Source organism: Gavialis gangeticus, unplaced genomic scaffold, assembly GCF_001723915.1.
Source record: "Gavialis gangeticus isolate Ggan-Ray unplaced genomic scaffold, GavGan_comp1, whole genome shotgun sequence".
Classification (NCBI taxonomy): Eukaryota; Metazoa; Chordata; order Crocodylia; family Gavialidae; genus Gavialis; species Gavialis gangeticus.
The window spans coordinates 1013588-1038463 of NW_017728995.1; the positions used below are offsets into that span (position 1 = coordinate 1013588).

The 24876-nt window shown below is 41.9% G+C and overlaps 1 long non-coding RNA gene across 2 annotated transcripts in view; it reads left to right on the forward strand.

Moving 5' to 3' along the window:
• Nucleotides 1–24876, forward strand: part of LOC109287877 — a 129372-nt gene that overhangs the window by 78867 nt on the left and 25629 nt on the right. The window contains exons 4-5 of one of the 2 annotated variants that reach the window (XR_002094995.1): nt 10088–10173; nt 13593–13713. The exons of the other annotated variant lie outside the window; for it this stretch is intronic. This is a non-coding gene — a long non-coding RNA (uncharacterized LOC109287877). The remainder of the gene's footprint in view (nt 1–10087; nt 10174–13592; nt 13714–24876) is intronic. 2 annotated transcript variants of the gene reach the window in all.

Below are 24876 nucleotides of genomic sequence, written 5' to 3' on the forward strand. Positions count from 1 at the left end.
GCAAGACCTGTCTTGTTTCTTCTCCTGCAGGACTGTTAGAAGAGTAGACACTGAAGAGAGTTAAAAAAATAAGATGAGAGATAATAGAAAAATACAAGGAGAATAGAATAGAAATAGAAATAAAATAGAGTACTAGCATATAAATAGAATAGGTAATAGAATAGAAATAGGAAAATAGGGTAAGAAATAATAGAAAATAATAGGATAGGTGATGAGAAAGTTTATAATGGTGTTATGTATGTTGGCCAGGGAGCATAGAGTAAGGAACAGAAAGCAGAGCAGCAGATCAGATAGAGGAAGGGGATCAGAATGGCACTGGGCTAAATTGTGGCATGACTGCCAAAAAGACTGGCACTCACTGATCTATGGTACTGGTGCACAAGCATGACAATTAATATGGATGTATTGTGTTATAAGTCCATTATCAAGTGGGGATGACAGAGAACCTGGGCTTTACTGAATAACATCCTTCTCTTTGAGTTTGTATTAAACTAAATTCCCAGCATAGCGCTAGGGAATACAGTGATGCTGTAGTGCTTGTTTGAGGGCTATCAGGTAACAATGAGGTCTTGACCTCTTATTGTTATTAAAAATCCCATGTCACAACACCTAATTGCTCAGATGCTTACAGCACAACAAGGAATAGAAATGTGCAGGACTGAAGCTCAGAAATAAATACAAAACACATTTCAGAGGCTATTTTTAAAATTATCACCTTATTTTTGGGGGAGGGAATATAGTTACTATGATAGCCAATTTCATAGAGGAGTACTTTCAAACCTGTAATTGTATCATTCAGGAAATAGGATTATAATTGGTTATTGAAAGGAATAGCTACCATTTGGATATAACTGGTAAAAAACCCTCCAAGAAATGGTGTTCATTATAGACAAAATGAAACAAATCCCAAACATATTATGCTGGTACTTCTGTAAAAGTGGCCCTTAAGGTAGTTCTTTGTTTATAGAAATGAACCAAAGAAGGTCTGTATCAAAGTAACTTTAGCCTCAGGTATTTGTATAGCATGAGATAAACATCCTTTTTGGCATTTCACAGATAAACTTATGAGATATGTTAAATATGGCACAAAAGTAATGATACCCTTCACAACATGCTCTTTGTTTCATGGTCCTTTTCTAGAGAACACAGCGTTCTGAGAGAAACCTTAAGACAATAGTTGCCTGTATTAAGAAAGATAAAGAGTTATGTTCAAATTACTGTACTAAACAAGGCCCTCAGAGCACTGCAATGTACCTAGTGAATGGCAATTTTCAGTGAATATTGAATAAATTCTGCACTGAGATCCACTGGTTCTTTGGTTCAGCTGTTCTCTAAGGAGGAAAGCAGCAGGTGACTGATAAAACAACAGTGTGAAGTCTCAGGGGCTCTTGCCTCTGGCTTCTTGTGCTACTGAGTAAGTGTCAAGCAGCCAGAATATTTACCTAAATGAGGAGACAAGGACCTCCCTACCACAAAAATATTTTGTCTCGGTACAAACTGACTGTAGTGGCTCTTACATATCCAAACTCCTTGGTGTAAGGGTTGTGATGGGAATGAAAGATGGGCATGGGGGGAAGCATGCCAAAATGGAAGGCAAGGCAAAGTACATAGGTCTCCATCAGACCCTAGGCCACTACAGCTGCTGGCAGCAAGGAGTGCTACTTGGAGCTGCCTTGAACCTCTTCTATGTTACCAGATGTAGTAGTCAGGGAAACAAATGGTACAAAGCCAATTAATTACTTCTATGTGGTGAACTGTACATTGTCCCATACATCGGAATAACTAAGGGAAAAATGTGACCCATAAGGCTGTGCGTATGATACCATTCTAAAATAAATGCTCTGGTTCAACCAGAAATTTTGGTCTTACTGCATGAATTGCTGTGTGAAATTCTTTGACCTGCTTATGCAGGAGGTCAAATCAGATGGCCTGGCCCTTCTGGCCTAAAAATCTATGAATCGCTGTAAATGGACAAAAACATGTAGGTGGTTAAACAAATCATCTTAGTGCATATTAAAAAGGCAAGTACAAATAAAATCAAAAGCTTTCTGAGCTGGCTTTTCCATGCTCTTTAAAACATTTCTTTGACAGTTACAAATGTCAATGAATAAATCCCTAGCAGGATAAATGATTAAGCTAAAAAAAATTCCATTGAAAAAGAAAAGCAGCAACTAAATGTTAAAACACTCCAGATGGACCATTTTTCATTTTCCTTTCACAGCCACGAACATGCTTAAGACAACCCTGGGGAAAAATGCGTACTTCTCAAGTTGTCACACTATTTTAAGTGTGGCCCCAGTTACAATCACTTTAACATAACTTCCTTGCTACACTGCTTTTCATTCTGGCACATGGTGGTTGGTTCATATTCATAGTGTCTCCCTTCTTATCAGCTTGGCAGCCTTGATGCATGTTTTTTCATCTTCTGTTGAAGAAGACAGGATTTATATGTGCACTGCAATATAGCCAGAAACACACTGCCAACAGTAAGTCTCTAAAGAATGTGAAAACCAACATTCTAGCGGCAGTAAAGATGAGTAAATGTTGAATGAGGGAAATAATGGTTATCTAAAAGCACTATTTTCTGATTAAGAATGTAGAAATCTGTCATAGGTAGATACTTTTTTTGGAAGCTTGTCAGATAATTTAAATGGAAAAACTAAAATAAAATGTTACATTGTTTAGGCATAATTATTTTTTGTTTTCTGATAAACTCTAAGGAGGACAAACACTCTAAATAAAGTTGCATCAGTTTAAAGGTGTGATTTGTTTAAAGGTGTTATTTTAAAACGGTAATCAAAGGAGGTCTTCTAGGAGATGTTAGAGTCCATTTCAGCTTCTAATCCCTCAGTCAGACTCCTGTTCAGAAAAGTGTAAGCAAGCCTGCCTGCACCCACCCTTTAGTTCTATTCGTCAATTCTTTTTAATGCAATAAATCCAGGAAAGGACGCCATCTTCTCAAACTATGTGTCTCTCAAAATCACAATGTCAAAATCATTCATAAATTTCTCCACAGTGGGCCAGATAATTTGTTTGACAACCTTGCTACCTTCCAGACCAAAAGTCTTCGGTTCTGTTCTGTTCTGACAACTCTAGGTAAAGCTCCATCAGTTTAACTAAAGGTGTGATTTTAAATCCTTCATTTAAACTGGTGCAAAAAGCTGTGAGAAGCCTTGGCCTTAAATCAGTAAAAAATGGCTTATATTGATTTAGTTTAGGAGCCTATGTTGATTAGGACAAGTTTAATCTAAACTGAAAGGAGACGTGTTTAAACTGGTATATGTGGGATTTTCCACCAGCTTAAAACTGACATAATTCCTTTAATTTCTATATGTGGGTAAAGACTACAGTCCACACATACACCTATGCATATATGGACAGTGCTAGAGAGACAGAATGAGGAACATGATGGTTTAATGAGGTAAGACCATCTGTTGCATGACTTTGGGATAGCTGCACTACCATGGAGTGGAGAGCCCACCAGTGAATTATGTAGGTCGTTCCAAACAGGTTCCAAAAAAATCTTTGTACATAATTTGAAGGTTATACCTAGCAAGAGACTCCCAGATGACCAGCTCGGCACATGTGTGAAGTACAGATGAGGTAGTACACTTGGCAGGCCCATGACCATTGCTTTTGATGTGCAGTCCTGCTTGATGCATATTTTTTGCACCTGGGAGTGAAGATGGAGTTTTCTTCAAGCTCATGAAATGTCCTGTGCACAGCTGCCCTACATTTAGTTTTGTTCTTGTCGGCACGCTCCCAGTATTATGTTGACATGAAGGTGGGTTCAGACTTCAAAGCTGTACAGGATGGGCAAGACACATCTATGCTTTAGACCAACCTATAGGAGTTAATGGAAAATTATATCCTAATTATATCCTAAGTTAAAAACATGATAGAAAGGGTATCACTTTCTATTATATTCTATAGGATTTTTAAATAATTTCTATAGTTTATTAAAATTTCAGGCTTTTCCATACTGAGAATTTCCTTTTTAGAATGAATGCCTTGCTCCCCACATGAGTACCAGTAAAATGGGTATTAGTGATTCCATCATATTGTGTTGCTCGCGTTAGCAAATTCTTTTGTAAAAGAGGTGTCAGGTTGTTTTACCAGTTGAAGTAATCCACTTGGCAATGGAGGAACTTAACCAGGAGAATTTAAAAACACCAGGGTTCTTTGTTTCACAGCCAGATCTGCATCTCTGAAATAATCTCTCACCACCATCCCGTGTTATTATCCCCCTCTCTTTCTGCATCTCGCTACCTTTTATTTCTACATTATTCTATCTTAATATTTACACTAAATATTTTTTACACTAAATCAAATCTCCTGTGAACTCTAAGGCATGTCTATTCAGCCTCTGTGGCATGCTCAAGAGCACTGCCACAAAACATGACCTGTCCACTCATTCCTGCTCCACATGCATAAAATAAGGTAATTTGTGGCCTTACAGCACTGCCCAATTCATGGAAAATAGGCATGCTTATGACAAGAAGCCTACAAGTGTTTCTGGGCTGCATGCTTAGTACTGCTCTGACATGCCCACATAGTCTCATTGCCAGGACTTGGCATATGTGGAGTAGGAGTGAGCAGGCAGGGCTTGCTTCATGGAGATGGTATAGTCTAGTTCTCCAGTGACTTCTTAATAATTATACAAGATACGTCACATAGGTAACTGCAAGATGGCTGCCAACTGGAATGGTAGAATTGTGCACTTGAGGCAGGTTTCTATAATAGTAGCAGAGACAAGTCAGGGAAGGATGAGGCTCTGACATGAATGTAAGTGAAGACCTAGGTGGGACATTGCAATTGTATCCAGTAGACCACAATTGCTTTTGTGTTTTGAAACAAAAGAAAATTAAAGGGGAGGCTAATAATTGCTCTATTCTGATTTAATGGAATTTTCAGCAGAACCAGGAATCTGTTCTCCGAAGTGCAGTATTCTGAGTACTGATCCCTATCAAAGCTAGCAGGAGTCAAAGGCACCCAGCACCTCCAAGGGCCCAGTCCTATAGGAAGGCCGGTTTATCTCTCTGCTCTTTTCAGTACTGCCCTCTGCTAGTGCTCTCTCCCTTCCTTGCATCTCCTGAATTTCTCTCATGCTTAGTGTCTGACATTGATTCAGTTCCATCTCATTTCGTTGTATTACCCAGCTCCATATCCTTGTTCACTCCTCTGTAAGGCAAATTTCCTAAGCATCTCAATACTATCTTATCCCTTTCTTATTTTCCTATATCTTGTTGAAATGATGGCGGGGGGGTGGGGGGGGGTGCAAGCAGGAAGAATCTTTTTGCCTCTGGTTGACTTAGATCTCTACCTTTTTTGGGAACTGTCTGTTGGAATGGCAGGTCTGTGGCTCTGAGACATGTGAATATATATATATATATTTGCTTATGCAACAAACCAAGTTGCAAGGCAAGCTCTTCCAAGTGCCAGTACTCTGGACATTTTATGAAGCATTACTCCCCTTCTGTCCACCTTGCAGATCTCTGCAGAGCCAGCAATGAACAGTGTCATAGGAGGCTGCAGTGCCCTCCCTAGTTGGACCTGTTTACACATAGTCCTGATGGAGGTTCAGCTGAGGTGTTCAAGGGGATGGAGGGATAATGCTGTAGAAGTGCCATTCCCCTGCTTCTGTGCTGGGAGGGGTGTCTCTCCCTGCCAACTGCGTGTTCGTGCAGATAGACACCTCTTTCTTTTTTAATTTAACTCCCTCCCTCCACCCCAGTGAAAAGCAGAAGAAGATCTGGGATAAAGAGGGGTCTTTTAGTTTGGCATTCCCAGGAATCCCTTCCCACACAACAGGAGTAAGGCAAGAAAATCCTTGAGTTTTTCACTTTTAAACATCCATGGTTCACAGACTACAAGAGACAAAACATGGCAAAAAAATTCCTGTAGCTTCAGAGCAGACAGAACTATTTGAAGAATGACAGAAGGCAGATGCATAACTAGGGCAGGGCAAATGGGGTAACCACCCCAGGTGCCAATTTGAGAGGGGGTGCAAAAAAAGCAGCTGCTGCTGGCAGCCACACAAATGCAACTGCATTTGCGATGGCAAACATTAAGTTGTTGCCCCTGAGTCCCCGGAGCCCAGTTGCATCCATAGACTGCTGGCAGAAGGCAGGGAAGTCTGCCACATTTGAAACTAACTCATTCAGAATGCGTAAGTTTTCATAGGCACCAGCCTACTTCACCAGATGCTATCATCTGATGTTTCACAGCATTCAACAAAGCAGCAGGCTGTTGTCTATGAAAGCTTATGAATGAGTTATGCTCTAAGGTGCCCCCTGCTGTGCCTTCTTTCTAACATGGCAAACTTCCCCTCTCTGTCTGAGGAAAGAAGAAACAGGTGAGGTGCACTGGTCTAAACCAAATCACTGCTCTGTTATAAAAGTAAGGTGTTTAGCTTTGTGACATCTCACACTGTGTTTGTTCAGTTGTCTTCCTTTTCTTGAGGTACATGTAGCTCTTCTATTACAGCTTGTGGGAGGAAATTAGTTGAGTTCAGTCCTACAAGGTGCTAAGCACCATGGTGGAGGTTGCTCAACAGCTTTCAGTGTCAAGCCAATACACTCCCAGCATTTTTGTTTAGCTTCAGTGAACTGGAGTGGCATGAGAGACAAATGCATCCCCAGTTAAGTGTCCTGTTTTCAAAAGTGGAAAAATGCGTAAGTGAGAAGACATTTAGAAATAGTGCTGTGTGACAAACAAGAAACATATTACTGCTTATGTATTTGGTGCCAAATTCTGCTCCCTTCACTCATTGTGGTTGCATCTACACATGCATTAACATGCTTTTCCAAATGTACATTAAATTTAGTATCTCCAGCATGAGGCACTAAATTAATGAATGTTAGACTGCCCTAATGCACAGCAGCACAAACACACACTTTTTAAGTGATGCTTAATGCGCAGTAGCCTATTTTATTGTGCATTAGCGTAATAGCACTTTTTTAATGCAATGCTTTAATGCACGGTAAAATAAGCTACTGCTTATTGAAGTGCATGTGTAGACGTGCCCTGTGAGTTGTAATTTACACCATTAGTAGTTACACTGATCTAGGAATAAAGTACTAAACACGAGAAAGGGCAGCAGAATGGAAATATATACCAGGTATTTTTGTGTCTCACAGTCTGACAGTTGTGGTGCTGTGATTTGCATCTATTATTTGTAAATCCTTTGCTTTGTTTTTCAAATTTGCTTTCATAATTTTAAATAAACACATCTGCTAATGAAATTCACGGCAAAATTGTACTAGAAGCTGTTTCTTTTTGCTGCCTTTTGCTAGACTTTAATTTATCCTTTACATTAGGTTTCTGCTTCTGCTCTTTTGGTTTGGTGTATTGTTATAGTCTGCATTTAAGGAAGCATTTAGAAAGAAAGGAAACAACTGGCAAACAAAAGAAAATCCAAGTTTGTCCATTACATCTCTTCTTGGACCATGGATGGTTTCCATCATTCAGGAATTGGAAATTGCTACAGAATGGCTAGCACAGGACTAGAGCAAAGATGGAGAAAGGACTAGTAAGGGAAACTTGATGACCTAAAAATAGTTGATCCCACCCCTGTCCACGGATCTAAAAATAAAGGTATCAGCTCTCTGCAGTGACCCAAAAATAATGAGGAATATCTCTCTTCCAAAGTTATTTGGCCAATATCCAAGACATGTTACATGGGAGATGTGACACTTGGATTACTATACCTAGAAAATGAACCTTTCTATTTGTCACAGTTGTCATATTATACTAAGCCAGTTACTTCCCTTTAATCCCAATTAATACTTGTATTCTCCACTTCCATTTGGTATTAGGAATGTGTAGCAGCAGTATTTTCCACCCGGTTCTCTGGTCAGCAATCTTTACAGAGGGTCTGGCTCTTCTCTGCTGATAGGAGCTATCTCAGGCAGCTGATAATTTTGGGCTCATCCCATGAAACAGCAGATGATTTCATGAATGAAACATAAGAGATTGAAGAGAACTTCTGGCACCAACCCCAACAGAAGAAATCAATTTAGTGTTCATTAAAGATCCTGGGAGACTGCCGCTCAATACTTACGTACAGAACATGTGCAGTCTAGGCAGTGGTAATACAATTTTGCCAATGTTACCATGCCAGTGTACCTCTAGAAACTATTACTGTGAGTGAAAGGCAACTGCACGTACCCATGAAATGTTGAGTTTTCTGCTGACAATGTGGACCTTTGCCTATGGGGAACTGAGCTTATTCTTCCAAACAACACAAGTTAGGATCATTCTCTACAAGCCTGAGTTGAGTTTTGACACTCTTCCATCTAATGTCCTTAAGGAGTAAATATTTTGAGAAAAAATCCAAGTTGAAGTCTGAGAAATCTCACATCCAAATAAAACAATCCTTTGTCAAAGCTAGTTTTTTCCATAAATTACTTAGACTTCATATATATCTTGGAACTAAGTTGATCTATTTTGACACAATGATTACAAATTCTTGAGTGCAACTCGCTGTAGGAGACACTATTAACAGTTGGAGCAGTTATTTTTAAAGACAATCTCCATAGGATTATAGATTTAGAAAATAGGTTCTTATAATCCAAGAACACGGAAACTTTTGGGCACTTTACAACTTTTTTGTAGCTCTAGACCTGAATCATTTTCAAGTAGATTCCCATGTACAAGCTTCAAGCATTACATTCTGAACACAAATACAACATAAACTGAACTGAAATGGACCTCTGTTACACCAAGAAATAAAAGCAAGCCCAAAGCAAGCAGAGTACAACAATGTCTTTTACAAATTATATGAGAAAAATACTTCTAAAATACATTTGCATTGTGATTAAGAAATTGCATCATCTTAAGATCAAGATAGCTGATGATGATCATATTAAAATGTAATAAAGAAATCATGCTAATGCCAAATAAAATATGAAAGAAGCTATATATGTTCTGGGTCATTATAGCATGCTTTGTATAACTCTATGGAAAGCAAGGTAGAGTGATTTTATCCATCCACAAAAGAGCAGTATTCACCAAGATGATCATTTTGTGGGGTGGTCCCAGAGGTGGAAGCCCTGTTATACTGTCCAACTCAGCTACATTTGAACCCTTACTACTGAGCTACCAGTGGATCTACAGTTCCTTTTGCTAGATGCCACTGTGCAGTATGGTCATCTGTGTTTTGACTGTGCTTCCTACAAGGTGGCAAATTGGATGGAAGGATCTGAAAATAAGGGGTCTCACAATACTAGATTCAGGCTACTCCAGCCAGTACTCAAGTAGTCCCATAGCTCATCCTGGACCACACCCACTCACAGCACTCTACCCTAGCACCTCCCGCTATCACCCACCCTCATAAAATAGCCATCCCTCACAGCAGTCAGCCCTGCCATCCAAATGCTAGCACCCACCAGCTCAGATAACCCAACTACCAAACCTACTAGTCCCAGACAACCTTCAAGCCCCCTGTATCCCCCTGTATCCCAGTGCTCCTCAGCATGCTTCAATCTGCTCCTGCCTTCTCAGCTTCATTGTTGCTAAGTTTTCTCAAAGCCAAATCTTGCCAGCAGGATGCATTCACCATAAGCTGAAGTTCATGGTGTTATACAAATTATTTCTAAATATAATTAATCATTAGCTTCTTAGCTCATACATGGCGGTGCACTAAACTACTGCTGTTCTGATCACTCATTCTGAAATGTGCCATCTCATTGGGATTACTGCTTTTACAATGTGGAATTTATAAACATAAACACCATGACGGTTACCTAGGCAGCTTCCAATAGGAGGCATTACAGAATAACTCTGTACAGGATAATGCCCAGGAACAGAGCATAGTCTAGTTTTCAGGAAATGCCTGATGAGATAAAACAGCACATGTGGAAGAATGAATTAGGCCTGAATACTGCACTGTCTTGATTTGCTGTCATTTTACCTTTGCTCCCTGAACAGTCATAGCTAGAGCATTTCCTAAGCATAACTGATATAGCTATGACATCACTGACATGGATTCAAAAAGCATGTCTGTCTACCATACTTCCTAGAGCTACTTATTAATGATATGATAACAAGATGAATACAGTGAGCCATTTTATTTCTCTTAATTCAGTGTAAACCTGAAACAACTCAGCAGAGTCAGTGGGTTACTCTGGATATGTGGTTATGTAAAACACATGATTTTGCCAGATGCATTTGGTAAGTTGCCTAACAACTCTGTGAACCCAATGAAAGAAGCAATGTATTGACAACGGATTCAAAGTGACAATGGACAACCTTTGCTCAACACCTAGCCACATGGGTATATAGTAAATGTTAGTTATCTTGTGCACACACAAAACACCGAAGTTTCATGGGAGTGCTACCAATATATCTTGTTGTCCAAAGTCCACTGAAGACTCCATAACATTTCATGATAAATAGCCAATCAGTAGCTTCATTATCAGGAGGTGCTACGACACCATCAAAAAATGGGCTTTTGCTATCTAGGCCTACACTTCAGCTTTTCTTTCCCACTCTATAGAGATATTCTCCACTTTTTTTTTCTTTTTTGGAATTGCCATATTTACCTACAGAATTCTCCCAAATACGGTATTCACTAGGCATACACCTTCTTAATCATTTCATCATCAGTCTTCTAATGGTATTCTGCATTCTTTCAGCACAAAGTTTTAAGGTCTTTTGCAAATTATCAGTAGAAGTAAACAGAACCTGGGGGTAGAAGCCCAATATTATTCAGTTTAATCCAAGCAAACTGTTGAAACAATGACGACTCCCCCTTTTTTCCTTTGTCTTTTTTCAAACCTCTGTGAGTTGTTTAAATGTTTAATTCACAATTATGCTTGCAAAAGTCTCTGATTTGGTTCCAAATTTTGCATAGTGAATTTGTGTGACTTTAGAGCAGTTGTTATTGTGCCTTTAGTTAGGTGTAAGAGCAGACTAAGGAGCTTTTAGGTGCTGTGTATTTTAAATATGTTGCTGGTATTATCTTGCAGGAAATAGCTTCCAGGTTTAGGACAAACAAGCCTAACATGTTAACTGATAGCTGCACCTAACTAAATTGAAGGAGTGGGGGGCTCTCCAGGAAAGCTCAGGGTCTGCTGTGGTAACAGGGGGCATTTAAATATGTGCTCTGGGAGTGGGAGGGAGGCACTTTAATTAGAGTAGCCCCAAGAGCTGCTTTAATTAATGTGCCTGGAGCATCTTGTGTATCAGCATCCCTGTGCTGAAAAATGGCAGCAGGGATGCTTTAAATAAATCTTGTTGCACAAGCTGTATTTAAAACATCTTCACTGCCGTTTTTCAGCTTGGAGACACTGATACACAAGATGTTGGAGTCTGCTAGAGTGCAATAATTAATGTATAGGTGCCTGGAGGATTTCATGTGCATTAACTGAAGTGTGTTAATGCACATGTAGATACATCTAGGATTCCCAGAGGGAAGAAAGCCCACTAGGATTTGTGATTGATGGGAGAAGCAGCCGGAGATATACTGGGATTGGTGGGAGGAGGAGCCAGAGATAAGGTTTCATTTGCGTCTGTGCCTATGGAACTATAAAAAAAGGACTTGGGCATGTGGAAAGGACAAGCCCAGTTACTCTGATACATACAAGCCTGAGCTGAGTTTTGACACTCTTCTTCCATCTAATGCCTTTGAGGAGTAAATATTTTGAGAAAAAATCCAAGTTGAAATCTGAGAAAACAAACATCCAAATAAAATAATCCTTTGTCAAAGCTAATATCTCCATAAATTACTTAGACTTCATATACATCTTGGAACTAAGTTGATCTATTTTAACACAATGATTACAAATTCTTGAATGCAACTGACTGTAGGAGACACTATTAACAGTTGGAAGAGAGCAGAATGCCTCAATACTGTAAACTAGATCCTCAGCTGGTATAAAATGACATAGTCCTGCTAACTTCAGTGGAGCTTGGCTGATTTAAACCAGCTGTGGTGCTCCCTTACCAGATGACCAACTAGGATAATTGTATGTAGCATTTTTGTACCTGGTTTCTTATCCAGATTTTTCTTTTTAATTAAAATATAAGCCATAACTGCATAAATCCATAACTTCAATGGCAATCTGGCCAGAATAATGGCTAAGATCCAGTTCATGCAAATCTCTAAGTGAGTAATTTTATGCCTATGAATAGTCCTATGTAGTGCATGCAAATGCTTGTTTGCAGACTCAGGTTCAACAGTAAAGAATTCAAGACTGGGCATTTTAGGATAATTCCCTAGGGCTTTGTATTTTTTGGTTATTGGTATTGTGGAAGTGCCTAGGGTTCCCAGTTATGGACCAGGACTCCAGTGTGCTAGGCACTGTACAAATACAGATTTTTTTTAAAAGGTCCCTGCCCCAAGAGCTCAGCACCTAAGCAGCACTGTTCTCCTTTCAACTGATAATTGTTCTTTGGAAAAAAGCATGCAGCAATTTAGATTTAGTTTCCTTGTAAGATAGTTGATGGATTTTTCCCAGCAAGATCTCCTGTGCTTCTTTCTGTTAAAAAATGTCTAGTATCTATTAATTCTTATAAAAGGGAGAAGGGTTGTTGTTTTATTTCCAAATTGGAACAGATGTAGAATAGGAATTTTCAAGAGCGTATAAGAGACTTGCAAGCAGAAGTCTTGTTGAAAGATGTTAACCCCCTCCTGTTGTTATCAGGCTAACCAGAAGCCACAGAGAAACATTAGTAAAAATCTCTTGTACAAGGTGACTTTTCACCATGTGAGTCTTCAACACTAAGCCAATGCCCTGCCAAGAAGTCACAGATGTTCTTCACATGAACAGGTGACTGTGGTTGTGAGGAGTGTGATGACAGTCCTATCTATGCCTACAATGCCTGTGTCTACTCGAGGTGCACTTGTCCACCTGTTCAGGGACAAATTTATTTAACTCTGCAATATAGGAATACTGAACCATGACATGTGCATTTAAAAGGGTATGTATTACAAAGGAACTGTTACCAACAAGACAATGACAGGAGGTAAGAGGAAATTTAAGTACTCAACAGTCTAACCAGGCAAGCTAATGGCAGTTCATTGTGCTGCCACACAGGTGTTAGAGCTCAGTTGTTTCCTTGCAAGTCCAGCAAGGATTGGTCCCTGGAGGAGTGTTTGCATTGGTTCCAAGAAACACCCTGCAGCTGCCTTGGATTAGGAGGCTCTGGAGGGAGTCAATGCATATTTGGCTTTTATCAGCATGAAGCTCAATGCAGGAAGGTAAGGGAGAATGTGGAAGGGGATAAGGAAATCTCTCATGAATGTGGGGTGGATACTGGGCACTACATAGATGGAGTAGAGCTCTTCTCATATCCTTTCCTCTTTGTCTCTTTGCTCATTTTATTGGGTTTTAGTTTAACAGATATAAAGCGTAAGAAAGTAGCTGGAAGGGTTACTCACAAATATCTGACTTCCCAACATACCTCTAAGGCATAATTACCTGATGTTTGCTGAACTGGTTCAACTTATTAGTATTCTAAATGATTTTCTAAGCTCACTCATGTGTGGAAGGGGCACTGATTGTATGTTGGAAAGCAAATGAGAGGAGAAACTTCAGTAGGGAAAGAGAAATAGGGTAGGGGCTTCTTTAAATTACATTTTCTTCAAGGGAAATCAAGGACAAACATATGCATGCCTGATGACTTGGAACTTTTGAACCTAAAAAGAAGGCAACTGAAAGGTCTTGAAGTACCAGTTTGAAATAAAGTAAAAATAAGCTGTTTTACGAGGTAATGTATGAATTGTTAAACAAATGTTACCCGGCTGTGATAGTTAAAGGAAAAGTTGTTGTTCTGCGTGAATCCAAAAGCCTGTTTCATTTAGGAAAGACCTTCAAGCTGCATTTAACTAATCAGAATTCTAGGATCAAATTATCTTATTTGGATTAGATTCTAAATAATCTGGGGTAATGTATATCAGAGTCTTAGATGCAAAATACAGAAGCTGGTATTTTTGTAATAGGATGCAGACTCTGCAAGCAGTCCTTTGTCCTGTACCAGCCAACATGCTGGTATTCATTTATCCCAGCTACGATATTCTAAAAGTCTTTGCTGCAGATGGCACGTTTTGAGACTGGTCTTCACTTGGGGACCCAGTCCAGCAAATTTTTGTTCACTTAAGTAGCCATATGCATACAGATCAATGATGTTAAGGGTGTTAATTTTAGTAGGCAGTAATTTGTTACTTTAATTATTTATTGTTACTTTAGGTATTTAGTGACTAAGCAGGTAGTTGAATGTATTGTGCAAAATTGTGTATTAGCCAAATCTTGAGTAATTGATGGAATTAAAAGTAAATTTAACACTTATTTTGGCAGAATGAATCCTGCTGAAATAATGTAACCATTGAGCAATCGTAAAAACATCTTCTAATGTAAAGAATTAAAAATGAAGGGCACAATTGTGTTTTGGCTTGAGGATCTTTTTACAGCTCTAGCTAACCTTGTAAGCTTTGTGTAATACAGAGGAAGCAAGAGAGAAAAAGATTATGCTTCCTAGTGGCCACTAGTGAGTTACTTAAATATTGACTATGGGATGCTCAATTCAGGCTCTGAGCATACCACTTCTGCAGTGCTTCCAGTCCCACATCCTGACATGCCAATCAACATGAGAACATAATGGAGATATGATATATAATCACAGTTTGCACTAGCAAAAGAATGTTAATGAAATAAGAGTCAGGTGACACACAGCTATATCCACAGTACACTTTCTAGAGCAGTGGTACCCAATCTTTCAGCTCTACAGGCTAGATGAGTTGTATGGGTCTGGTCCATGATAGTTTTGGTGCCCAGATCAAGCCCCATACACCTGGATTGGGCTCTGTGTGGCCCTGGTCCAGCTCTGTGCACCCCATCTAGTGTGCAGGGCCATGTTATCTGACAGATTCCCTATGGGTCAGGATATTTGACAACAGGAGTGGTTATTAATGCTGCCACCAATCCACTACTGCCAAATTTTCAGACCCATGGGGAGCCTGGCATGCCAGATGACATTGCCCCCTAGGTCAGATCTGGCCCACCATCTAGGGACTGAGCACTCCTGATCTAGAGGAAGATGAAACCAGGTGCACATGCAGAATTGTTATATTAGCAGAACTGTAGAAAGTAATAGCTGTGCCCACCATTCCTTCTCTATGCTACTAGTGTTGCTGGGGTTCAGTAGTTATATTCTGCATCCCAGCATAGAAGTGCTACTAATGGGATATGCCATGACACATGGAAGAAAACTTTTTTTAGTCCTTCTCTTCTGAAGACTGGCAGATGATTTAAATATAGTGAAAAGGACAATGATATAGCAGGGCATTTAACAGCAAGCATAACTGCAGAACGAGACAATTTTGGTTTATCCAGGACTTGAAAGAACTTAACTAACAAAAGCAAAAAATTACCCTTTACCTGTCTGTATAATCCAATGAATGAGTTATTTTGGTGGCAGAGATGGTGATAAAACCATGCCAAGGGTGTCTTACAAGATGGTGATGGTTCCAATGAAGCATTCTTTATTATCTTCATGTGATAAATTATTGGAGATTAGTTTTCTTAGGCATGGTGGCAAATTAAAATGACATTTTAAGCCAAGAAATGTAGCAATCAGAATCTATGATACTTGAGTCTGGTTTCCTTTTCATTGCATATAATGAAAACAGCTTTTACAATTCAGAGAGATACTCAAACCTGTTTTGCTTGGTGACAAATTCTGTGGTGACAGAATATTTAACAAGCCTATGGAAGCGATGCTGTGCTGTCTAGGCTAATGTATCTGATTTATGCTTAAGGGCCTTCATTTGTACTATGGTTTATCAGCCTGGATTAGAGCCACAAGAGGACCCTAGGCATCTTACTGTCACAATAGATGCCTGAGTCCAAAATGTGGATTCATAAAAACCCTGCCTTACCCTGGAGGTGCCTAAAATCCCCGGAAGTCTAAGTTTCTAATTGACCACCATGCACAAGAATCCCTAAGTCTTGCCTGCATTTAATAGTTCAGCATGCCTGACAGTGGTTCACAAACTGGACTTTTCTCCACATTTTGCTTGCAGGGTGCAAATCTCTAGGTAGTCTTATAATATGTTACCCCCATGCAAGTAGCCTGGTGGTTAGTGTGGAATACCCAAGTATTTTATATAAACTAGCATTTGGGAGACCTGGATTCAAATCCCTCCTCTGCCTTTGGAGACTTAAACCCATGGCTCCCAGAAGAACGTCTTAACCAGAGAGCATGGGCTAGTCTGGGGGTGGAAAAAGCTTCTTCCATCTCTTCTACTGACGTTGTTCTACAAGGTATGTATTAATTAAATAGTCAGTGGGCAAGAATGGGAATGAAAGTGAACTAATAATCTGGGCACATCTACACAAGGCACACTGTTGCTGTAGCAATGAGCTATGGCAATGTAGCGTCCGCGGGCATGAATCATGCCACCGCCGCTAAAGCACAGTAGGGTTGGAAATGACCCATGCACCACCAGGACTGTGCAATAGCAAGTATTAAATGACTGTGCAGTAACACCTGCACAGTTGGGCACGTGTGTAGATGTGCCCTGTAACTAGTAGTTTGAGTATTTACCTGAGAAAGAAGAGACCTGGATGCCAGTCCCTGCTCTGATGAATACTTTAAGTATTTTACATAAAACAGGGCAACTTCAACAGGAGAGCCTTACTGCACCCTACTTCAGAATCTCCTATACCTAGTAGTTAAGGTGTTGTCTTGGGATGTGGGAGATGTGGTTTTATGACCTGTCAGGCAGGGTGGGATTTTGACCTGGGGCTCCCACCAGGTGAGCACTCTAACACAAGGTGGTTAGAGATGCAGCCCACAGACTGGATCTTGGCTATGGAACCATTTCATCCATCTGAAGTAGGGTGACCATATTATTTTTAAGGAAATTTGGGACACTGCCCCTCTCTCCTCCAAGTCAGTGATGCTACTGGAAGCAGAGGCATGGTAGCGGGGTGCACTCCAGTGGGCAGGCAGAGCGGCATGGTATGCCAGGCAGGCAGGTGGGCAGGTACTCCCACCCACACCTGCCTGGCTCAGGTGCTCCTGAACAGTGGCTGGAGGCTGGTAGGGGGTGGGCTGGGCACCACTCCTTCTGCCTGAGGTGGGAGGGAGAGCACTGCTTTGAGTTGACAGCTCGTGTGTGTGTGTGTGTAGTGCTCCCCTGACCACAGTGCCCTGGGTGGTCACATATCACCCACTCCACTAAGGCTGGCAAAATATGGCAGACAAGTTCACCCTGCTGAATTCTGTTCTCAGTGCCAAGAGAATATACTAACATTGTTAGAAAAACACTGAGAGAAGAATTGGGCAGAGTGAATTTGTATGCCACACAGTGCTAGTCTTAAGGGTGAGCAACATGGGTGACTGCCCAGGGTGCCATGGTTGGGGGGGTGCCACAAATGCACATGCCCTCCCCCCCCATGTGAGCTGCCTGTGCTCACAGCAGTGCTCTTTCCCCCCCCGCTTGCCCTGGCTGATCCCCACCCTAGACAGGAGGAGTAGGGCCTAGTCCAGCCCACCCTTCATCTCCAGCTGCTTCTCAGGAAGAGCTGGGTCAGGCATGTGTGGGTGGCAGCAGTGGTGCTTGCCTGCCTACCCACCTAGCACACCATGCCACTTTGCTTCCCTGCCAAACTGTGCTCCACACACTTGAGATTCTAGGATTTCTGTTTGAATTTTCGCCAGCTACCCAGGACAGCCTACAAAATCTGGGACTGTCCAAGGCAAACTGAGACTTATGGTCATCCTAAACTTGCAGGGCTCCTAGAGTGCCTGGGACTCTGGAGGCGTGGCAAGTGAGGTGGGCCTGTTGCCAAATTTCTAGCTGTGGAGCCCTATTGAGGATGTCAGCGGCAAGGTGGGCAAGTGAAGGCTTTGTTAACCCCCTCGCTGCTGCTGCTGCTGGATCTGGCCTGCAGGGATCCTCACAGTTCAGATACAGCCTAGGTGCCCCAGTGAGTTTGACCCCTACTCTAATCAGTAGGCTATTGGACCAAAGGAAGTCACTTCCTCTTTCTCTTCTATTGGGATTTCTTTTTCAAAAATGGATTGAGGCAGCCTAGAAGCCAAACTCTAGAAGGTTGTTCATGACTTAAGATACATCGGTACCAGTGCAGACTTGTAGTTGAAGTACAATTTCATGTTAGAAAAAATAAGTAAAGCATATGCATTACTTATGTGTTGTGAATGTTGTAGCTTTCTAAAAGCCATAGTCTCTCATTACTGTTTCTGGAAGAGTGAGCTAATCATAGTGACCAGATATGGCCCAATTTAGGAATGCAAAAACATGAATCAGAATGCATCAATGTATACAAAACAATAAAAAGCAGAATAAGAAGATCTCTCTTCAATGAGTTATTTCTCTTGCTTTTCCCAAGCATTGTTCTTCAGATATCCAAATCAGAAGTGAATGATTAAGAGGTCAGTTCACCAAATCACTAAATTATGCTTTACCTAGATGCTTAAACATTTTGCTAAATTGCAGTCTATGCAAATAGTTTATACTGCATAACATTTACATCTGCGAAGGTTCCCATTCATGCTTGTCTGTACAAAGTTCACTACGCTCTGCCAGTCTTACAACAGTTAGTTATGTGGCACAGATGGATGCTTCAACTTACAGGATAAAATGCTTTCGTGATGGCTATCTCCTTTTAATGCATGCTGTCTTTTTAACAGCTGATCCTGAAAAGGAGCTGACATGTGGACATCAAGAAGTATGATTCTATTGTAATGTGCCCCCTGCATTTTTGACTAAAAAGAGCATGTGCTGAGCAGTTAAATTATGACAGGGAGGCTGAAATATTTGGAAAGTTTATATTGGAGCTTGCTTTTAACTCTCTGTGTTCCTGCTTTGAAAAGGAACGTAGTCATTATGTTTTTATTTTATATTTGCACTTCAGTCAGGACAGAAGAATGGAAGATATGTTATGATAGCAAATTCCACATATGACTTATGCCATCTGCTAACAGCATGTGTTGGCAGCTATGTTGCCAGAAACTATGAGGAACAAAGAGAGTATCCGTCTGCAGAAAGTGACACTGCTCTGAGAATTGGATTCCCTCATTCCAGAGAATCTAATCTACCACTGCAGAACCCATGAGACCTCTGGCTATACTACATGGGTGCAAAGCTAGTGTGATGTCATTCAAAACAGCATAGAGGAAAGCAAAATTTGGTTCTAGTCTTTATTGAGAACTTTCAAGGCTGTCATTGCAGACCTAAAAGTACTGCACCACCATTTTAAAGAAGCTGTGCGAACACCAACTTCTTTATTAAGATGACATTGTTGAAATTCCCAAATCAAATTATTTAAAAAGATACAAACTGTTTAAAAATTACTTCAGACCATAAATTAAATGTGCAAAAATTAAGTGTGGAACATTGTAGGGAAAGCTGGTGAAAGCTAACCTTTTTAAAAAATCTGGCGCTGCTAAATGACCTTCACAATTCCAGTGGTAAATAACAGAAAAGTGACAATAGCAAGGGTAGAACTTGGAACCACCTGCTCCCAAAAGCATAAGCCCTTACAACTTGACATAGAAGATAATTGCCATTAGCTGGAGGCAGTTACTGGTACACAGTAATTAAGTATGATTCTATACACTAGAGTATCATAGTATGTATGTACCCTAACTACTATGTTAAATTATGAATGGAGAATGGTGAAAACAAATATTTCTTTAGGTAATCTCTGAGCTCTAACACAATTCCTCTCCTTACCATATGGCTACTGTATTAATACCAAAACATCAAGAGAAATTCTGTGACAAAAAATGATGTGTAAATACCTGCATTATGTGTTTCTGATGCAAGAGTTTGATTATCAGTAAGGAAGAAAGGTGAAATGCAGCTGTGCTATTTTGCTCAAGAAGTAAACCTCAATGATGGAACATGGGCAATGTTGAAGAGAGAAACCCTGGCTACGTATTACAGAATGCTTTTAAGTTTGAACATCTTGGTTTTTCTGCTTGTATGTGTGATTTACATATACTAGGCCATATTGAACTCAGCTCAGAGGAGAAGTAATTCCAGTTAAGTCAAGCAAGCCACATTCCCTCAGACTAAGCCTGGATTTGTCAATCTCACAGGGGGCTGGGACAAGGGAGCCCATTGCTTTATTGACAGATTTTACAACTGATAGAACAAAGACCCTTATAATCAAACTAACAGGAAAAAAAGACCTGGATTTGGCCTTAGTAGGCTGGAGTTTATATTCACACTGTTATTTCTTGGAGCAGAACGAGAAAGGCCAAAAACGTGAAAGACAAGGAGGATTTCTGAGTGGCTCACTATTTTGTGGCCCTTTATTTCAGTTTAGAAATGCCCCTTTGTTTCCCATCATCTCTGCTTATGAACTAACAGCTTTAATGCTGGAAATTGGCATGTAACTTCCTAGTTATACTATTACACAATTAATTACATTGTCAGAGAGGGAGGAAGAGGTAAATAAAACTGCCTTCTGAATCTTTTAGGCTTCTCTATCACATGATCTTAACTTTTTTTCAGTAATTGTTTTATAGCAATAGTTGATGAAGAAAAGGGAGAAGACAGTCAATGTAGGTTCTCAGATGGCATATCATACTATAATATAATGTTCTCCAAGCATGCCTAGATTTCCTGGTGACTTAGGTGGAACAATGAGCGTGGAGGGAATGGAGTAGTCTTGCTACTTGCATAAAATGTTGATGCTTATATCCTGTCATTTAAAATTAATTAAATTTTCACTGATCCACACCAACACATGTGGCCCAATTCTTTATTTACAGAAAGTAAAACTTCACTGCAGAAATGATCTCATTGATTTAATGCAAGGAAGGATATTAGGTTCTTAGGTACCAAAGTGGTAAGTAACTTGTAATAATAATGTGTATATAGATTGATGGAATTCCCGTTACTGCAAAACCAGCACACTTTTGGCTGAGTACAGACATTCAAAAAGCCAGAGGCTGAATTGATTCAGTCTTGGTAGGTTAGTCTAATCTGTGTAGATTGAACTGATTTGCAAGCAAATAAACATTCACTTTTGATTCCAGAAATGTAGCCACATGCCTGCATTGGCTCAAGCTCAAAGCCAGGGGGGCACTAGAGCAAGCCCTCCCTTCCCTTCTGCAGTGGCCAGAAGGCTAGAGGGAAACTGAGTTGTGGTGGGGACGTGGCCAGGCCCCAGCAGGCCTGAGTATGATTGGGGAGAGGTTTAAATCCTCACTCTGGCCTCCAGGGACCCCAGCTGGGGTGTACCTGGAGGGGAAAGGGGGAAGCAGCCCATGCCAGGCTTTTCAGGGGTGGGAGGGAAGCATTGTCAGACCCCAGCCTCCAGCCGGCACTGAAGAGGGGGTGGGAGGGAGGAATTGCAGAGAAGTGGGGCTGGCAGGGACCGTCAGAAGTCCTTAGTCAGTGTCTAGTCCAGCCCCTGCCTAATCCCCAGCTAGACCCTCCCATACAAGCACAATCTAAAGAGCAGAGGGTCTGCTCACAGCACCCACAACTGAGAACACCCACCAGGGGGCCCTTTGCTGCTGGGAAAAATGGTCACCAAGGGTTTCCTGTGGCCAGTTTCCCCCGCCCCGCACCATAGCAGGGCCCAGAGCCGTACCCCTCCAGCCCTGAGGATGTGCTGCACAGAGCCCCCCCCCCGCCAGCCCCACAGTGGGGGATGAGGAGGAGGAGGGGGAGAGCCCTGCCTGCTGCAGTGGCTTTGTGACAGCCCAGCCTGGCTTGGGAGCAATCCAGGCATGCCACTCCTGTGGCCCCAGCCTGAGCCACAGCTGACTGGGACAGGGCCCTTCCCCATGGCCTGGCCTGGCCTGGCCCCACCATCTACCCATGCCCCTGAGGCTGGGAGGGTGGGGCTGAGGGTGGGCACGGAGGGGGCCAGGCTGTGGGGGCAGGGCCCTTCCCAGCCAGCTGCAGCTTGGGTTGGGAAAATCAATCCCAGATTGCTCCTGGCTCCCTGTGCCCAGGCTGAATTGGGCTGTCACAGAGCTGCTATGGTGGGCTGGGTTGGGGGGGGGCACTCCCTCAGTGCTCAGGGCTAGAGGAGCACAGTGATGGGCTCCACTGTGGTGTGGCGGGTAGGGGGGACTAGGTGCAGGAAGTCCTAGGTGGCTTTTTCCCCAGCAACACAGACCCCCCTGGTGGGTGTTCTTGGTTGTGGATTCTGCAAGCAAACCCTCTGCTCTTTAGATTGTGCTTGTACGGGAGGGTCTGGCCAGCCCTGCTTCTCTGTGATTTCCCTCCCCCTCTTCGCCTCAGGCGCTGGCCCGGGGTCTGGCCATGCCTTGACTCTCACTGCTTAAGTGGTGAATGGAGAGGAAAGCCAGGCACATCCCTGCTGGGGTCTCATGCTGATGGGAGGAGGGATTAGCCCCCACTTCCTCTCAGGCTACTGGCATCTGGCCATGGCCCCAGCTCCTGCTGCTGGAGCAGTGAGGGGGCACTCAGGAGCAGAGGCTCCCACCCCCAACCCCTTCTCAGCCAGCCAGAGCAGTGATAGTGCTCTGGCTGGGGAGGAGAGGGGTGGGGACCAATCCTGCATTGCTGGAGCAGACAGCCTAGCCTAGCCTAGCCCAGCCCAGGGCTGCAAAGCATGTTGGGATGCTGGCGGACTGTGTTAAGCTTCCAAGTTTTTTTTTTTTTTTATCTATTCAGCTCTTGAAAGTCTCTAGAGATGTTGCCACCAGCCAGTAATTCTATTATTTAATCAACTCTGCTCTAAGAAATTTTTTTGTTAGCTAATTTTTCACTCTTACTCTGTCAAATCCTTCCTTAATCACTTCAAATAATTCCTTCCCCTCTTTTAAATAATGACTTCAAGGGTTTAGACATTTACCATTTTCTTCTATGTTTAAGTGATATGAATTCCCTACCCTGCTCTCATATATCTCCTCAGCCCTTTATCATTTTACTCCAATTTTTTATGTTATTACCCCAGAAACACTGGTCATCCCTGGAAATCCCTTGATTCGAGAATGATCTCTACCACAGCTTATTGGTGGGTCTTGAGGTGACTTAAGAGTCCAATCCTGGAGCCACAGACCCATCCACAGAAGTTGCATGTCTTTTTGCAGGGGAGAGTAAGCCATAGGCTAGGAATTCTCTCCTTTTCTTCTTTTGTTCTCACTACTCTGCTTTGAGGACAAGATGCTTTACCTCAAAACGGGCTGCTGCTTGATTGAGGTTGCAGCACCATTGGAGTTGGTTGGCATCCAGCTCCTCCCAGGTTTTGATGTTGGCATCCATTTTCTTGAGATATGCCTTCAATATGTCCTTGTAGTGTTTACTCTGGCCACCATGAGCTCTCAGGCTGTTACTGAACTGGGAATAGAGCACTTGTTTTGGGAGTCAAGAGTCAGGCATCTGCATACAATATTTGGTCTAGTGAAGTTGGTGCTGGAGGATCACTGACCCTACCGTTATTATCACTGACTTCAGCAAGGATGCTAGTGTTTGTGCAGCGATCTTCCCATTTCATATGGAGGAGTTTTTGGAGGCATCGTTGGTGATACCTCTTCAAGCTCTTGAGATGTTGGCAGTTGGTTCCCCACATTTCCCATCAGGAGAGGAGAGTGGGGATGGTGACTGCATTGCAGACTTGAATCTTGGTGTGTTTCTGGAAGCTGTGATGAATAAAGACATGCTGAAGCAATTTCTCAAAGGAGGTACTTACGCACCGGAGTCCTGTGCTGGATCTCCTCATCAGTGTGTCTACTGAGGTAGGGAATGTGCTCAACTATCTCCAGAATCTTTTCCTTGATAGTCATTTGGGGAGGAGGGGTCACATTCATGGCCTGGGGCAGGCTGAGCACTGTAGTCTTCCCAACGTTGAAAGAGAGGTGGTCCAAAGTTCAGTAGGCTTCTCTGAAAAGAACCAGCGCAGCCTGAAGGTTTTCCTCAGTGTGTGCAAGGATGACCCAGACCCCAAAAAACACCTGCTCTAAAAGTGATCTTTCAAAGGCTGCAAGGAGAAAAGTTAGCTTTTTGCTCTTACCTGGGTTAATGGGTCATGAGCTCTGGCTAATCTTGGTTGAAAATTTGCGGTAAAAAATTCTGATTAAGTATTACTGGCACATTTCACAAATTCATGTCAGTGTTACCAGATTATTTATTTTGAAACAGCCCTTATAAATTCTCAAACCCCAAACTATTGTGATTTTTTAAAATTATTATTTGGGTCACTGGACAGGGTATTTTGCATGCCAAAGCCAGCATAACTTTTCCTGCCAGGAGGTAGTTAATTCTTGAATGTCCCCAAACAGTTAAGGGCCTCAGGGCTTAAGTGAGCCAGCAGCAATGTGGAGTCCAAATTGAGGGTGCACTGGGAGTGAGTAGAATTAGGGGGGAGCAGCTGCCATCGAGACTGAGGGGACAATAATATGAGTTTTCTGGAAACAGGAATAGGGAAGTAGATAGCAGCCGCCAAAGAGTGAGAAAAGGAAATGGGACAAAGGAGTAGAGAAGGAAGAAAGGGAGAGGCAGCACTCCACCCCCTGAAAGGAGAGAGCTGTCAGGGGAAAGGGCACAAGCAAGGTGATATGTAGAAAGATATGGCACTTTTCCTCTATTAATAGCATGCAAGACTCCATGCTACAGCACTAAACCTGCTGCCACCACTTTCCCATTCCTTCCCCATAATCAGCTATCCGAAATCCTTCTCCTGTGCATATTTAAGAGGGCTAAGAGGATCTGCTGTGTCACTCATTAAATACACATATTGATGAATCGGGCTTTTCGCTTGCCTACTTAACCTCTCTGGCTTGTTAAATAGAGGCTGAGCGTAAGAGATATTAACAAGTGTCGAACTGCTGTGCGCATCTGAGAGCTCCAACACTAATCATAAGGCTAACTATATTAGGCTTGAGCTCCGCGAAAGTAAACATCCATTTCCATCGCTG